Genomic DNA, 18,152 nt, shown 5'->3' with positions numbered 1-18,152 from the left:
GAACCCAGGAGTTCTGAGACCAGTCTGGGCAAAACAGAGAAACCTCGTCTCTACAGGGTGAGGACACAGTGAGCTGTGATCATGCCACTGCACTCCAGCCAGGGCAACAGAGTGAGACTCTGTCTCAAAAAGAAAAAAAAAGAATTTAGAAATTCAGAAAAACATCTGTATGTAAGTGCAACTGAAATCCTTGGGGTAACTGAGGTACTTCATGGAGACAATGACCTATGATAATCCTTGGCTAAGAAGTCAAAACCAGGTAACAGCAGTGTGTAAGGAGTAAGCAGATCATCAAGAAGCCCACACGGGAGGGAGAGAAAGAAATACAAGAGAAGGACACGGAGAACAGGATGACAATGGAATACACTGGTTCAAGGAGATAGTGATTAACAGTGTCAGGTGCAACAAAAATGTCAAGTAAAATTAGGAATAAATGAATTCACTAGATGCAGCACACAAGAGGTCACAAGCATTCTCAGCAAAAACAGTTTAAGCAGTGGTGGGGATGGGAAGCCAGAAAGCAACAGCTAAAATTTGAAAAGTGAGTGAGAGACTACACGTAAATCGCTCTTTCAGAAGTTTCAACGAGAAGGGGAGAAGTTAGGTAGCTAGGAGAGGATTGGACATGTGGTTCAGGGAGGGTTTCCTAGGATGAGAATCTTAGGCATAAGATAACGGGCAGAGTAAAATGAAGGAATCAAAAGTGAGACCCTGAGGATGCAGCAACATTACTCAACCCGGGCACTACTGACATTGTGGACCAGGTCATCCTTTGTCATGGGGCTGTCCTGTGCATTGTAGGATATCTAGATGCCTCTACCCATTAGATGCTAGCAGCACATGCATCACCACCACCTCCCAATTCTGACAACCAAAAATGTCGGCAGACACTGCCAAATGTCCCCTGGAGGCAAAATCTTCACCCCTCCTCCCCAAGTGGACAGCCACTAGGAACAGAATGGGGAGAATGAAGGGAAATAACTGATGGGAAAAGACTGCCAAAGAAGCAGCAGTGAAGCCTAAGGCCCCTGGCAAAGGACTGCCTCAAACAGCAGAAGAAGCATCTCATCCTCTGAGACAGGAGGAGAGAGCAACACTGGAGAGGGAGGGATGACAAACTGGTAGATGGAGCCAGAAGTTGAAGAAAATCAACCAGATGGCTCAAAGTTCTCAGTGAAGTGGAGGCAAGGTCATGTGCTGAGTATGAGTGGTGATAATTTAGTGGCAGATTTGAAAACAGTGGCTGGAGTTTGTAACAACTGTCAGGGTCTGGTAGCTGGCAGGTCACACCAGGGAATACCGACTGAGGCTGGAAAACAGCATACTCCCTTCTTCACCAAGAACGTTAAAATGTATTATAGCTTCCCACAGAAATCACATACTATATATTGATTACTGTTCCAAAGAACTCACAAGTCTATATGAATTTCAACTGCATAATGGAGAGAACAGACTCCTCAGGTTCACCTGGGAAACAAATCCATTTTTTAAATAACATAGTTCCCATCAGATAATGTGAACTGTGCCCTACACAATCAATGTTCAAGTGAACTTTTGGTAAATAACCTGTTCAAGGTGGGGGTTGTCTGTGGTTATAACTACTTCCCAGTTCTTTTTTTTTTTTGAGACAGAGTTTCGTTCTTGTTGCCCAGGCTGGAGTGCAATGGCGCGGTCTCAGCTGATGGACTGTAATCTTTGCCTACCAGGTTCAAGCGATTCTCCTGCCTCAGTCTCCCAAGTAGCTGGGATTACAGGTGCCCACCCACCATGCCTGGCTAATTTTTTGTGTATGTGTATTTTTAGTAGATATGGGGTTTCACCATGTTGGCCAGGCTGGTCTCAAACTCCTGACCTCAGGTGATCTGCCCGCCTCGGCCTCCCAAAGTGCTGGGATTACAAGCCTACTTCCTGGTTCTTAACTGGCAGAACTACCTCCTGACCAAAAGTCAGGAAGAAAACTAGAATAGAAAGGAGTGGCTGCAAAGACACAAAACTGTATTAAATGAGATTCTTCACATGATAAACACCTGCTCACCCCTGCCCTCTAAATCAAGGGCTGCAAATGCAAATGATTACAGGACCAGGAAACTGGAGAAGCTTCCTGTTTAGTCTGTTCTCACACTGCTTTAAAGATACTACCCAAGACTGGGTAATTTATTTTATAAAGGAAAGCGGTTTAATTGACCCCCAGTTCCGTATGGCTGGGGAGGCCTCAGGAAACTTACAATCATGGCAGAAGGGGAAGCAGGCACCTTCTCCACAAGGCAGCATGACACAGAGTGTAAAGGGGGAAGAGCCGCTTATAAAATAATCAGATCTCATGAGAACTCACAGGAACAGCATGGGGGAAACGGCCCCCATGATCCAGTCACCTCCCACTAAATCCCTCCCCTCGACATGTAGGGATTACAATTCGAGATTAGATTTGGGTGGAGACACAGAGCCAAAATATATCAGTTGTCTGAAGCCTGGGCCTGGGAAAGAAGCTGGAGGTGAACCACCAGCACAAAGACAAAGACAAAGACAAAGACATAAAGGACTGCCCCTGAGTGAAAAAATAAAAAGAAAAGCGGCTGGGCGCGGTGGCTCAAGCCTGTAATCCCAGCACTTTGGGAGGCCGAGACGGGCAGATCACGAGGTCAGGAGATCGAGACCATCCTGGAGAACACAGTGAAACCCCGTCTCTACTAAAAAAAATACAAAAAACTAGCCGGGCAAGGTGGCGGGCGCCTGTAGTCCCAGCTACTTGGGAGGCTGAGGCAGGAGAATGGCGTAAACCCGGGAGGAGGAGCTTGCAGTGAGCTGAGATCCGGCCACTGCACTCCAGCCTGGGCGACAGAGCGAGACTCCGTCTCAATAAATAAATAAATAAATAAATAAATAAATAAATAAATAAATAAAAAGAAAAGCTACAAACACCAGCCCAGGGCTGTGCATAGAAAGTGACCCAAACAGGCTGGATGCAGTGGCTCATGCCTGTAATCCCAGCACTTTGGGAGGCCGAGACGGGCAGATCCCTTGAGGTCAGGAGTCCGAGATCAGGCTGACCAACATGGTGAAACCCTGTCTCTACTAAAAATACAAAAATTAGCAGGGCGTGGTGGCACGTGCCTGTAATCCCAGCTACTCAGGAGGCTGAGGCAGGAGAATAGCTTGAACCCAGGAACCGGATTATGCAGTGAGCCAAGACTGTGCCATTGCAGTCCAGCCTGGGCAACAGAGCAAGGCTCCATCTCAAAAAAAAAAAAAAAAAAAAAAAAAGTGATCCAAACAGAAGGGAAACCCCCAAGTCTGTTCTACACAAATATGGAGTCAAAATTTACACTACTTTGCAGGTGCTGGAGACCCATCTGAGAATAGACCAAAACCTCTCTAGACGCAGTGAACCCAAAGGGTCCCATCAGAGACAAATGCAAAACCAGACCAAAAGAGCATCCCACAACCCAGGCATAGGCAAACAATTCTCAAATTGTCACATATTGCACACCACACGGAGAAACAGCAAAAATCTTGGAGGGAAGAAGGGAAGCCAAATGGGAGACTTCATTCCTCAAAAATTACAGCTAAGAAAATAATCCAAACAGGACTTAAACGTAACTATATTTTAAAATGTCCCAAGAAAATGCCCTTGTGAAAATTTAAAAGCAGATTTGAAAGAAAATTTAAAAACAGATTTGAAAGAAAATGTAACAGAAATTATTAAATTTGAAAATATACTCAAGGTGGGGCACAGTGGCTCATGCCTGTACATCATAGCACTTTGGGAGGCCAAGGTGGGAGGATTACTTGAGACCAGGAGTTCAACACCAACCTGGGCAACACAGCAAGACTCCATCTTTAAAACACGTATATATATATGTTTATACACACATATATATTTGTGTATTTGTATAAATATCAATATTTACATATTTGACTATTTATATATAGCCAAATGTTTTTAGTGAAACCCTCAATAAGTTAACAAATTAACTGCACAGCTAAAGAGGAAATTAGTGAATCGTAGATGTCAAGAAATTACCCAGAAGAGAGAGAAATGTAAATTAAAGAAAACTTAAACAACATGAAGGATGTGATGAAAAATCCCAAAACATATCTAAATAATGGTTCCATAAATGGAAAATGGAGACAAAACTATTTTAAAAGATAATGGCTAAGATTTTCTCCCACAGCTGAAGACATCAGGGGTCCTCGGACTAATGGAATACATCAAATAAAAGCAGGATACATAAAACAAATCCACACCTAGAAATATCGCAAAAAAAAAAAAAAAAAAAAACCTGAAGATCAAAAAAACAAGGAAATAAACAGCAACTCAAAAGTACTGTAAATAAAAAATAAATAAATAAATAAACAAGGAAAAGATCTTAAAAGTAGCTCAAGAGGAGAGAGAATTACCTCCCTATAACGAAATTACAACTAAACTGACTGTTGACTTCTCATTAGCAAATAAAAATACACCAGGTGCAGTAGTTCACAGCTGTAATTCCAGATCTTTGGGAGGCTGAGGAGGATCACTTGAAGCCAGGAGTTCCAGACCAGCCTAAGCAATAAAATGAAACCCATCTCCACCAAAAAATTAAAAATTAATGAGAGCTAAATGATAAGAACTTACGAACACAAGGAAACAACGGACACTGGGGTCTACCTGAGGGTGGAGGATGGGAGGAGGGAGAGGAGCAGAAAAAATGACTATTGGGTACTGGGCTTAACACCTGGATGATGAAATAATATGTACAACAAACCCCTGTGACATGTGTTTACCTATGTAACAAAACTTCATATGTACCCCCAAACTTAAAATAAAAGTTAAAAAAAAATTTACAAATTTGTCAAAACACAGGAGAATAACATCGAAGTACTCAGGGAAAGTAATTAACCCAAATTCTGGACCCAGCTCAACAATCATTCAAGAGAAAAAGTGAAGTACAGACACTTTCACGAACACCAAGCCCAAGTTTACTATTAAAAGGTCCTTACTGAAATAATTATTTAAGAACATTTTTTAATAAAGAAGGAAGAAATAGAGTGCAGGAAGAATGGTGACCAAAGAAACCTGAAAAACACATGAGTAAATATTCACTATTTTTATAGGTGTAAGGTGGCTTAAGTAAGGCAAAACTAACACATAAATAACATTAACATGGAAGAGAGGCTAACGGTTAAGGAGTAATTCACTCCAAACTCTTGGTCTTATTCAGGAGGACAGGAATAATAATTGAGCTTAGACTTAAGGAAATGCTCATGTTAAAATTTTAAGAGTAACCAAATTTCTGGCTTAAACCCTGGAACAAGAGAACTACAACGAAAAAGAGCTGAACTAATTTCAAATTCAAGACTTTCTTTAAACTCAACAGAGCACTGGGCGCCGTGGCTCACGCCTATAATCCCAACACTTTGGGAGGCCGAGGCGGGCGGATCACGAGGTCAGGAGATCGAGACCATCCTGGCTAACACAGTGAAACCTCGTCTCTACTAAAAATACAAAAAAAGTAGCCAGGCATGGTGGCGGGCGCCTGTAGTCCCAGCTACTCGGGAGGCTGAGGCAGGAGGATGGCATGAACCCGGGAGGCGGAGCTTGCAGTGAGCCGAGATCACGCCACTGCACTTCAGCCTGGGCGAAAGAGCAAGACTCCATCTCAAAAAAAAAAAAAAAAACCAACAGAACAACCAGTTGGCTCAAAAACTAAGGAGCGTACCTGAAGGGAGAAAGGAGACAACCATATGCTCACCTCTCAGAGAGTACAGCTGGACACCAAAAAGAATGGGTAGAAGAGTCAGTAAATGGGTGAAATCTGATGTGGCTTGCTGAAAAGATAGCGTGAAACCACTGGGAGTCACAGAAATTGAGGATATGGTACCTCAACTTCCTGCAGGGCCTTCCTCCTCCAACCCCCCCACCCCACGCACTCAGAGCTCTAAAGAGCTCTGAGGTATGCTCATTGTGATGCAAACCTGGGGGTGGGCAGCAGCTAAGCCTGAGAGGCTGGACACTACCCTCAAATCACTCTACCCTATCTCCACTAGGGAAGACAAGCCTTCACTGTGACAGAAGGGACAATCGTTACTTCTACCCTTAAGACAACAGTGAAAAAGCAGGGAGGAGGGATGGGTGCCCGAGTCCTGGGAGAGGCATAGCATTCCACATTGAGCCCACTACAACAGCCAGGGAAGGGGCAAGATCCTGAAACTCAGGCCTGAAACTGAGGCTTAATCAAGAAGAGACCACATCCTACCACCCCTCCCCACCTCCAAGCAAACAAACTTCCAGGAACAGTAAGAGCAGAATATCACTGAGAAAGGGACGGGAGAAAATCAAGAACATATAGAAACCCTCACTAAAGCACACTTCAAAGGGGAGACCTGAAATTTACACTGGAACAGACACTGTTCTGGTAAACCAATTCCTACTCTGATCACAAAGTATCTCTAAGAGAATTTGAAAACTGGGGTACACTAGGTTAACCATAACACAAAAAACCTCAAATCCAGCCCAATGTAACAGTGAAAAGGAGGCCTAGCATGACTAACACCATTTTGCTTCTAAGCCCCCACCACCACCCAGTGATACCATCTAACTATGGGAGACATTCAGTCTATAGTTTATAGTTTAAAGCAAATAGTCCCTTCTGAAAACTAACCTCTGAAGAGATAAGGGCAGTGTACACACAAATAACAATGTTGTTAATGATTTCTTTTTTCTTTTTTTTTTTTTTTTTTGAGACAGGGTCTCACTCTGTCACCCAGGCTAGAGTGCAGTGGCACAATCATGGCTCACTGCAGCCTCGACCTCCTGGGCTCAGGTGATCCTCCCACCTCAGCCTCCTGAGTAGCTGGGACCAACGGTGTGTGCCACCACACTTGGCTAATTTTTTTATTTTTGATAGAGACGGTGTTTCGCCATGTTGCCCAGGCTGGTCTTGAACTCCTAGGCTCAAGTTATCTGCCTGCCTCAGCCTCCCAAAGTGCTGGGATTACAGGAGTGAGCCACCATGCCCAGCCATGTTAAAGATTTATAGTATTGTGACCTGACCAAGGACAAAGAAGTTTCACAACCTCCACAGACCCTCACTGCCACCCAGATGTCTGTGGTCATCATAGTCACCTCTTGACCTCAATCTCCTCCTTCTTCTCTCTTCCTCTAACATAAAAGGAGGCTAAAATTCGTATTAACTTAAGATGGCTCTTTAGGACATTACTAGTCCACCAACTTCTCGGGTTGCTGGCTCCCTAAATAAAATTGCTTTCTTTGCCCCAACACCTTGTCTCTTAACTTATTGGCTGTCATGTGGTGAGTAGTACAACCTTGGACTTGACTACACCAATTCCTAAATAAACTAACTCAAATATCAGCACTAATGGCCTAGCAGAAGGAAAGACATACCCATTTATAGACAAAAAGATTATACGGAGGCTGAAGTGGGTGGATCACCTGAGGTCAGGAGTTCGAGACCAACCTGACCAACACAGTGAAACTCCATCTCTACTAAAAATACAAAATTAGCTAGGTGTGGTGGCACATGCCTGTAATCCCAGCTAATTGGGAGGCTGAGGCATGAGAATCGCTTGAACCCGGGAGGCAGAGGTTGCAGTGAGCCAAGATAGTGCCACTGTGCTCCAGCCTGGGCAACAAGAGCAAAACTCTGTCTCAAAAAAAAACAAAACAAAACCAAAAAAAAGATGATATGGTCAGGTGCAGTGGCTCACACCTACAATCCTACCACTTTGGGAGGCCAAGGCAAGAGGAGCCTGAAGATATGACTGAATTGCTGTGATCTCATGATAAAACATGAATGGACAAAGGAGTTGCTGCTTATGGTAGAACAAAGGAAGTGTTTTTCTGAGATGGAATCTACTTTAAACATTTTTGAAGCCTTAAACATTTTTGAAATGACTATTTCAAAAATAGACTATTCTATAAACTTAGTTGATAAAGCAGCAGCAGGCTTGGAGAAGTAGTTCTAATGTGGGTAAAATGCTATCAAACAGCATCGTATGCTACAGAGAAACCTACAATGAAAGGAAGAGTCAACAGATATGGCAAACTTCATTGCTGTCCTATTTTAAGGAACTGCCACAGATCCCCCAACCTTCAGCAACCACCACCCTGATGAGTCAGTCACCATCAATACTAAGGCAAAACCCACCACCCGCAAAAAGGTTATGGGTCACTGAAGGGTCAAATGATTGCCAGCATTTTTTGGCAATAAATGAAAGTATGTGCTTTTTTTTTTTTAGACATAATGCTATTGCACACTTAATAGACAACAGTATAGTGTAAACAAAGCTTTGTTGTTTTTTTTTTGGAGACCGAATCTCACTCTGTCGCCCAGACTGGAGTGGAGTGCAGTGGTGTCATCCCAGCTCACTGCAATCTCCACCTCCTGGCTTCAAGTGATTCTCCCGCCTCAGCCTCCTGAGTAGCTGGGATTACGGGCGCGAGACACCACACCAAGCTAATTTTGTATATTTAGTAGAGACGGAGTTTCACCATGTTAGCCAGGCTGATCTCGAACTCCCGACCTCTGGGGATCTGCCTGCCTTGGTCTCCCAAAGCACTGGGATTATGAGTGTGAGACACCACGCTCAGCCAACAAAGCTTTTATATGCACTGAGTAACCAAAAAATTTGTGTGACTTGCTTTACAGCAATATTTGCTTTATTGTGGTGGTCTAAAACAAAACTATCTCCAAAGTATGCCTGTATTGTACAACGAAGATACATGCACGCATGCACGCACGCGCGCGCGCACACACACACACACCCCTATTATGAAACAGAACTCAGCATTTCAATGAATTCATGCAATAAATCATGAAAAAAAACTCAGAGATGTCACTCTGGTAGTTGTCATCTTTGGCTTCCCCTTCGTCTGCCATACTGTAAATGTTGGTAGAAAAGATTCTGGGGCCCCACAGAGAGCTATTAGCACCTACTCATTTACCAGTGTGGATGCAATTATAACAATTACACATCTTACACAGGTAACTAGACACAGGACAGGCATGTCTATAGGGTGAGCAGAGAGGAGGATCCACTAGATAGGCACCTGATATAGCAACCACTGCACAAGGAAGAAGATACAAACATGAGGAAATGGTGGGGGGGCGGGGTGCAAAAAGGGGCACCTTTGATAAGGGAAGTCTTTATTGAGCACTTCCTACGTGTAAGGCAATGTGGTACCCACATACTGAGGGTATAACAGTCAACACTCCAAGCCTCCATGGAGCTTACAGTAGAAAAGATCCTGGGATGTAGCTATGGTACAAGCATCAAAGCAAAGCATGTAGTACATAAATAAACATTACTTCTTGCAATTCTCCCAGCTTTATATGCCCATCCTTAGCTCACACCTGCAATCCCAGCACTTTGGGAGGCCAAGGCAGGCAGATAATGAGGTCAGGAGTTCGAGACCAGCCTGGACAACATGGTGAAACCCTGGCTCCGCTAAAAATACAAAAATTAGCCAGGCATGGGGGCACATGCCTGTAATCCCAGCTACTTGGGAGACTGAGGCAAGAGAATTGCTTGAACCCAGGAGGCGGAGGTTGCAGTGAGCCGAGATCACACCATTGCACTCCAGCATGGGGGACAGAGCAAGATTCCGTCTCAAAAAAGAAAAGAAAAGAAAATAACTCATGGCAAAAGCAAACTCAATTCAAGGCTGAATCAATATGTAGATTTCAAAGGAAATACTTGAAGAAGGTGATGCTGCAGTTATTCTTTGTACATGTGGAGAGGAACAGTGGGCAATAGCATTGTATACAGGCATGAGCTAACAACTTTACACCAAGAAAGACTTGAATGAATGCTCACGCAATCACCAAGGCAATCAAAAACTTAGCATGGCAAAGATTTCCTAAAAAGAATTCAGTATGTAGGGACATTTACTATGGGAGAAAGAAACAAATCAGGATATAAAAAAATAACACCTTTATAGCACTTATATATAAATAAGCCCACCTGAACATAAAATGTTTAACAGAGACCAATTTAATGTAAAAGATAAGGCCACAGAATGTGAACCAGATTTGAAAATGGTGCTCTTGATGAAGCACCATTGCTCCTATACAATAGTGACAAAATTTCCTAAAACCATTCTAGGTGCTTACATGTTATTTCATAAAATATGGAATAGCATAAATGCTGAGAAATATTAAACTATATCTAAGACACTGTATTTGGAAGAACAAAAGAATAAAGCAAATTTAATGAAACATTTCATTAAAACATTAAATACTTTGAGCAGATTAAAGGTGTCTGGAGGGAAAAAACAGCCAAGAATTTTAAGCTTAAATATGGAAGAGAGCTAAAGCTGTTAGAAAAAATATTCTAATTCAGTTATAAATAGAAATGACATTCCTATATAAGGTTAACAGAACGGTGAGGGATAAAAGGTACTTTTAGAAAATTAAAGGGAATTTCTACAAAAACAATGAAAATAATACTGCAGACGACAATCAATCAAGAAAGGAGTTACAAAAATTTTAATGAAACAAGAGAAGAATATCTTACCTTGCAGAGATTATGACCTTTCTGGTAAATTACCAAGGTTCCATTGAACTAAAATTATTGGGTTTTGTAGCATTTCATTTCATGTCACACCCCTGCTTAAAAGCTTTAACCGTTTCCCAGGAGACTTAGGGCAAGTTCAAAAACCCAGCAAATGGCCTACTAAGCCTTTTCAAGACCTGGCCCCTGTTGCCAACTTCTGCTTCAATGCCTGTTTCTTTATTTTCTGGTCATTGTAGATTTCTTTCAGGGTTTTTTTTTTTTTTTTTTTTTTTTTTGAGTCAGAGTCTCACTGTCGCCCAGGCTGGAGTGCAGTGGCATAATCACGGCTCACTGCAGCCTCAAACTCCTGGGCTCAAGCAATCCTCCCAGTTTACTCTCTGGGAGTAGCTAGGACTACAGGAATATACCACCACACTCAGCTAATTTTGCGTTTTTGTAGAAATGGGGTTTTGCCATTTTGCCCAGGCTGGTCTCGAACTCCTGGGCTCAAGTGATCTGCCTGCCTCAGCCTCCCAAAGTACTGGGATTACAGGCATGAGTCACCACGCCCGGCCCTCTTTCAGTTCTTTAAAAGGTTCTGTTGTGCAAAAACCCCAGCTGTCTCACCTTGCCTCATCACATTTGCACCTTCTGTCTGAAAAACTTATTTCCCCAACTAGACCAGGTCCTTCTCATTCTTCAGGTCTCACTTAAATGTTACTTCCTCAGAGTGACCTTCCCACCTCTTCCCCCAAGGACAGACTCTCAAGCCCTACCCTGTTATATACAGTTGACCCTCGAACAACACAGGTTTGAACTGCATGGATCCACTTATACCCAGATTTTTTTTTTCAATATAAATTACAGAGTGTGCCTGCCTCTCCTGCCTCCCCTTCCACCTTCTCTACCTCTTCCACCTTTGCCCCTGCTGAGACAGCAAGACAACCCCTCCTCTTCCTCCTCAGCCTACTCAGTGTGAAGACAATGAGCACCTTTATAATGATCCACTTCCTCTTAATGAATAGTAAGTATCTTTTCTCTTCCTATGATTTTAATAATATTTTCTTCTCTGGCTTACGTTACTATAGGAATACACTACATAATACATATAACATACAAAACAACGTGTTAATTGACTATATTACCAGTAAGGCTTCCGGTCAACAGTAGGCTATTTTAGTAAAGTTTTTGGGGGGTCAAAAGTTATACTTGGATTTTTGACTGCGTGAGGGTCAGCACCCCAACCCCTACGTTGTTCAAGGGTCAGGCATACTCCCACAGTGTTCTGTAGTTCTCCTCTGCCTCCATCTCAAGACTAAATTCTTTGGCCAGGCTTGGTGGCTCACACCTGTAATCCTAGCACTTTGGGAGACCAAGGTGGGTGGATCCCTTGAGGTCAGGAGTTTGAAATCAGCCTGGCCAACATGGTGAAACCCCGTCTCCACTGAAAATACAAAAATCAGCCAGGTGTGGAGGCACGCACCTGTAGTCCCAGCTACTTGGGAGGCTGAAGCACAAAAATCGCTTGAACTCAGGAGGTAGAGGTGGCAGTGAGCCAAGATTGCACCACTGCACTCCAGCCTGGGCGACAGAGTGAGATTCTGTCTCAAAAAATAATTAATTATTTGAGGGCAGGGCCTACTTACATCTTATTTATCACTCCATGTAGTCTCCAGCACAGTCTGGCACACACTACATACTCATTAAGTAATATTTGTTAAATGAATGAAGGACAGATCCTCAGGATGTAGGACAGATTATTTGAGAAATAAATAATTGATAAAGTATAAAACACCTATTTGCACAAAATTAGCTTTTGTCTACCCCAACTATTTTCAGTAACTACAATTAAAATCAAACTTTTTCTTTTCATTTGCATTGCTAAACTTGAATTTAGTGGTAATATTAGGAATAATGATTACTAGCAATTACAGTTAATATATCCCATAAGTGGCTGACAAACCTTGGTGGGGTGTGTGTCTAGGGGTGTGGATAAATTCTAGGATATATCACATCTGACCCAGCCTCTGGTAATCTGTGAAAGATTCTACTCATAAGGAAATTAGTTTCTAAAATCAGCAATATCAGGGTAATCAGGTAAATCCAGGCAAGTTGTTCTTCAACTATTACTTACCACTCTTTTTATCTGCCGTATCTTCCTCATGAGACTGTATATGTTTACTTTAATTATCAAAATACAATCTCATACTTCCAAGAACCTAATCTTTAAACATAACACAAAATCTTTTTCTTTCTTTTGAGATGGAGTCTCGCTCTGTGGCCCAGGCTGGAATACAGTGGCGTGGCCTTGGCTCACTGCAACCCCTGCCTCCCAGGTTCATGGGATTCTCCCGACTCAGCCTCCTGAGCAGCTGGGGTTACAGGTGCGTGCCACCACACCCGGCTAATTTTTGTATTATTTGTAGAGACAGGGTTTCACCTTGTTGCCCAGGCTGGTCTCGAACTTCTGACCTCAAGTGATCTGCCCACCTCGGCCCTCCCAAAGTGCTGGCATTACAGGCATGAGCCACTGCGCCTGGCCCATAATACAAAATCTAAACCTGATATCTAAAATTGCAACTCACCTAAAATAATGTAAGGTAAGCTTTTTAAACAATATATATTATTTATATATGTTTTGTTAATTTCCAGAAACCAAAGTTGTTCTTACTATCAAAATCAAGTTACACTGGCACTTCATGTTACCATTTGATAGAGTCCAAAAAAAAAAAAAAAAAGCAAGCCTATGCCTATTTCCAACCAGTTATGATTGAACTGACAGTAAACTATTAATATCAGACCAGCACTGTGTGTCAAACCTGTTTGCCATTAAAAATCCAGACACAACCAACCACACAAGGAGTTACTGATTTACCTGCCTGGTACATATAAGGGTCACTTTCCATTGAGAAATGTTCACCTAAAAGCAAAGAAAATTAGATACAGTTTCCCAAAACACTTTACTTCTAACCAAACCATTACATTCCTCTACTATATGTACCCAAAAACATAACGTCCCTAAGCAGTGTCCGTCCACACAAGCAATACACCGAGCAAAGGAGGAAACCTGCACAAGTGGGGATCAGCCTGTGCTGATGAGACTTCCTGTTCCCAAGCTGGCCTTACTCCCCAGCCCACCCTAGAAGGTCACTAAGAAGAAAATGATGCAGGCAGGAAAAGGCAGTTACGGTACCTTGCATGTTAAGCTGTTTGCAAATCCCATCACAATCCAGTCTGAAGTAGACGAAGTGTCTAAATATCTGAATTTGATGAAGCCTGCTCTATGACATGCACATTAGGCACGGATCTGTCAAGAGGGATTAGAGGTCCAAACAATAAAATGCACAATGTTATTAGCTTAAAATCAAGAAAACCAATTGTTTCCCTGTGCTCTTACATTTGGAAGTAACTTTTTCTTGCACAATAATTATGTTACTTTTACCTTCATTTCTTTTCCCTGCATTCCCAACATATCACCAAGAATGTTATATTTTATTCGCTGGTTTAAAAAAGATCAAATGAAAATAAAATTTAAGCCACAAATACAAGGTAATTTATACCATTTGCCATTATGATCCTTTAAATTTTGCTATGTATTATGCTTAGGCAAGAATTTTTGAAAATACAAAAAGCATTAATAAATGATAATATGTGTGGATTTTTTTTTTGAAACTGAGTCTCGCTCTCAGAGACTGTACTCTGGCCTGGGTGACAGTGAGATTACATCTTAAAAAGAAAGAAATTAGCCAGGCGCAGGCTGGAGTCTAATGGTGCCATCTTGGCTCACCACAACCTCCACCTCCCGGGTTCAAGCAATTCTCCTGCCTCAGGCTCCCGAGGAGCTGGGATTACAGGCATGTGCCACCACACTCGGCTAATTTTGTATTTTTAGTAGAGACGGTTTCTCCATGTTGCTCAGGCTGGTCTCGAACTCCCGACCTCAGGTGATCCGTCTGCCTTGGCTTCCCAAAGTGCTGGAATTACAGGCGTGAGCCACCACGCCCAGCCAAGAAGTGTGTGTGTGTGTGTGTGTGTGTGTGTGTGTGTGTGTGTGTGTGTGTGTGTGTGTATATATATATTTTTTTTTTTTTTTTTTTTTTTTGAGACAGGGTTTCACTCCTGTTGCCCAGGCTGGAGTGAATGGTACGATCTTGGCTCATTGCAACCTCTGCCTCCCAGGCTCAAGCCATCCTCCCACCTCAGCCTCCCAGGAGGCTGGGACTACAGGTGTACAACACTGCACTCAACCGATTTTTGTATTTTTTGTAGAGACAGGGTTTCACCATGTTGGCCAGGCTGGTCTCAAACTCCTGACCTCAAATGAAATGCCTGCCTTGGCCTCCCAAAGTGCTGAGATTACAGGCGTGAGCCACCTACACCTGGCCTCCAGAAGATATTTTTTAAGGACATCTTTTAGGCCAGGCACACTGGTTCATGCCTATAATCCCAGCACTTTGGGAGGCCAAAGTAGGGGAATGTCTTGAGCTCCGGAGTTCAAGACCAGCCTGAACAAAACTGTGAGAACCCATCTCTACAAAATACAAAAAAATTAGCCAGGCATGGCGGCCTGCGCCTATAGTCCCAGCTACTCAGGAAGCTGAGGTGGGAGGATCACTTGAGCCTGGGGAGGCAGAGGCTGCAGTGAGCCATGATCACACTACTGTACTCTAGCCTGGGTGACAGACTTGAGACCCTGTCTCAAAAAAAAAAAAAAAAAAAAAAAGACATCTGTTAAGACCTACATGATTTCATTTGTCAATGTCTGATGATAAAGAGATCTAGGTTGGCCAAGCACGGTAGCTTACACCTGTAATCCTAGCACTTTGGGAGGCCGAGGCAGGCAGATCACCTGCGGTCAGGGGTTCAAGACCAGCCTGGCCAACATGGTGAAACCCTGTCTCTACTAAAAACACAAAAATTAGCCAGGCATAGTGGCACATGCCTGTAATCCCAGCTACTTGGGAGACTGAGGCAGGAGAATCGCTTGAACCCAGGAAGCAGAGGTTGCAGTGAGCCGAGATCACACCACTGTACTCTGGCCTGGGTGACAGTGAGATTACATCTTAAAAAGAAAGAAATTAGCCAGGCGCAGTGGCGTGTGCCAGTAGCTCCAGCTACTCAAGAGGCTGAGGTGGGAAGATCGCTCAAGTCTGGGAGGTGGAGGTTGCAGTGAAGTTAGATCACAGCACTGCACTCCAGCCTGGGCAACACAGTGAGACCCTGTCTCAAAAAAAAAGAAAAGAGGTCTAGGTGAAGCAAGTAAATAAGGTTAAAAAAACTCATTGACAGGAGAGAATTTTGGGGGTGATGGAAATGTTCTAAAACTGGACTGTAATGATAGCTATGCCAACTCCATAAATTCACTTAAAAATAATGGAATCATACACTAAAAAGGTGAGTTTTATGGTATGTAAAGTACACCTCCATTACGTTATAAAGAAATCAACAAAATTTTGTAATCCCAGCACTTTGGGAGGCCAAGGCAGGCAGATCACAAGGTCAGGAGATCAAGACCATCCTGGCTAACACGGTAAAACCCCGTCTACTAAAAATACAAAAAAAAATTAGCCAGGCGTGGTGGCGGGCGCCTGTTAGTCCCAGCTACTCAGGAGGCTGAGGCAGGAGAATAGTGTGAACCTGGGAGGCAGAGCTTGCAGTGAGCTGAGACCGCACCACTGCACTCCAGCCTGAGCGACAGAGCGAGACTCCATCTCAAAAAAAAAAAAAAGAAATCAACAAATTAACGCACAGGTCCCATCTGTGTAGAAATATGGTCCTGCTTCGGCCAAGATTATTTCTGGCCCTGAGGCTCTACAGTATTCATCAGTACTTTCTAACTTTAATAAGTAACAAAAGTGATTTTAATCGATTACAGAAAAAGATGTTAAGTCCTCTTTTTTTCTAACATGGACTTTTAAGTGTTCTTTTAGGGTACATAACCGTTTAGTTCTCTTAATGATAGGTCTTACTTTTAAAAAAAAAATTCAGAGCCAGGCGTGGTGGCTCACGCCTGTAGTCCCAACACTTTGGGAGGCCGAGGCAGGAGGATCACCTGAGGTCAGGAGTTCGAGACCACTTGGCCAATATGGTGAAACCCCATCTCTATTAAAAATGCAAAAAAGTTAGCCGGGCATGGTGGCGGGCGCCTGTAATTCCAGCTACCCAGGAGGCTAAGGCAAGAGAATCACTTGAACCCAGGAGGCGGAGGTTGCGGTAAGCCGAGATCCCATCACTGCACTCCAGCCTGGGTGACAGAGCAGCACTCTGTCTCATTAAAAAAAAAAAAAAAAAAAATTAAAAATTAAAAAAAAAAAATTTTAATCACAAGAAGCTTTAAATAGAAGGAAAGTTCTACTTTCACATAGAAAAATTTTCAGAGTCCAACCTCTGTATTAGCACACAACAAGGGGTGGGTGCGGTGGCTCATGCCTGTAATCCTAGCACTTTGGGAGGCTGAAGCGGGTGGACTGCCTGAGCTCAGGAGTTTGAGACCAGCCTGAGCAACATGGTGAAACCCGTCTCTACTAAAATACAAAAAAATTAGCTGGGCATGGCAGCATGCACCTGTAATCCCAGTTACTTGGGAGGCTGAGGCAGGAGAATTGCTTGAACCCAGGAGGTGGAAGTTGCAGTGAGCAGAGATCACGCCATTGCACTCCAGTCTGGGCAACAGAGCGAGACTCCGTCTTAAAAAAAACACACACATACACAATAATAGTATATCTCTATAGACTTTACCTCCAGATTTTATTTCACTGGTCATAATTACACAAGAGGTGCCCATCTGCAAATTATAATGGCTGCCATTTTATTTCAAGGGTATATCTAAGCCACAAAATTGAATTCAAGGAGTATCTTCGTAGCCTTTATTAGTGTAGCAAATTTAATCAAAGTCCATCAAAGGTTATAATGCAATATCCAGAAACATGAAATACCAAGTAGCTAATTAGAAACAACTACCTCATTTTTGGCATGATTATGTACAGCCTTCATTTATGAAGAAACATAACCTCTGTTAGAAAAGTCTGACCCTCTGGTTAGAAAAGTCTGCACTTCCAACTGTTCTATCCAGCAGTCCTGATGGATCTGAGTTCAGTCCCCCATACGACTGACTAAAGGTCCAGCAGCCTTGCCAATGTAGCCTGTGAACTCCAAGAAGCATATGTATACCTTCAGTACCACCCCAGGCATGATATACAGTAGGAACTCAAAATACCCTTGGGGTGGACCTGGCGGTGGCTCATGCCTATAGTCCAAGCACTTTGGGCGGCCAAAGCAGGAGGGTCGCTTGACGCCAGGAGTTCAAGACCAGCCTGAGCAACATCATAAGACCTTGCCTCTATTAAAAATAAAGAAAAACTGGCCTGGTATGGGAGCACGTGCCTGTAGTCGCCAGCTACTAGGGAGGCTGAGGTGGGAGGATCGATTGAGTCTACCAGGTTAAGGGTGCAGCAAGCTGTGATAACACCACTGCACTCCAGCCTGGGCAACGGAGTGAGACCCCGTGTCAAAAATAAATATGCTTGGGAAATCAGTTTCCTAAAGAGAAGCAGAAAGCATGGTTTTGAAGAGCACAGCTTCAAGTCAGACCAGTTCGGATGGCAATTTTGCTGCTTCTGATGACTAGCTGGGTAATCTCAGCAAAGTACTTTATTTCT

General features: G+C 43.1%; 1 protein-coding gene across 2 annotated transcripts in view; it reads right to left on the bottom strand.

Annotated features, from left to right (window-relative positions):
• CDKL5 (cyclin dependent kinase like 5) overlaps positions 1–18,152 on the bottom strand; it is a 226,042-nt gene that overhangs the window by 203,958 nt on the left and 3,932 nt on the right. Inside the window, exon 1 of one of the 2 annotated variants that reach the window (XM_050777521.1) lies at positions 5,733–10,194. The exons of the other annotated variant lie outside the window; for it this stretch is intronic. The gene's annotated coding sequence lies outside the window, so the exon portion shown is untranslated. Of the gene's footprint in view, positions 1–5,732; positions 10,195–18,152 lie in introns of those variants that run through there. 2 annotated transcript variants of the gene reach the window in all.

This window comes from Macaca thibetana, chromosome X, assembly GCF_024542745.1.
Source record: "Macaca thibetana thibetana isolate TM-01 chromosome X, ASM2454274v1, whole genome shotgun sequence".
NCBI lineage: Eukaryota > Metazoa > Chordata > Mammalia > Primates > Cercopithecidae > Macaca > Macaca thibetana.
Note: the sequence above shows the minus strand (reverse complement) of the source record. Positions and strands in the feature narration are given on the sequence as shown.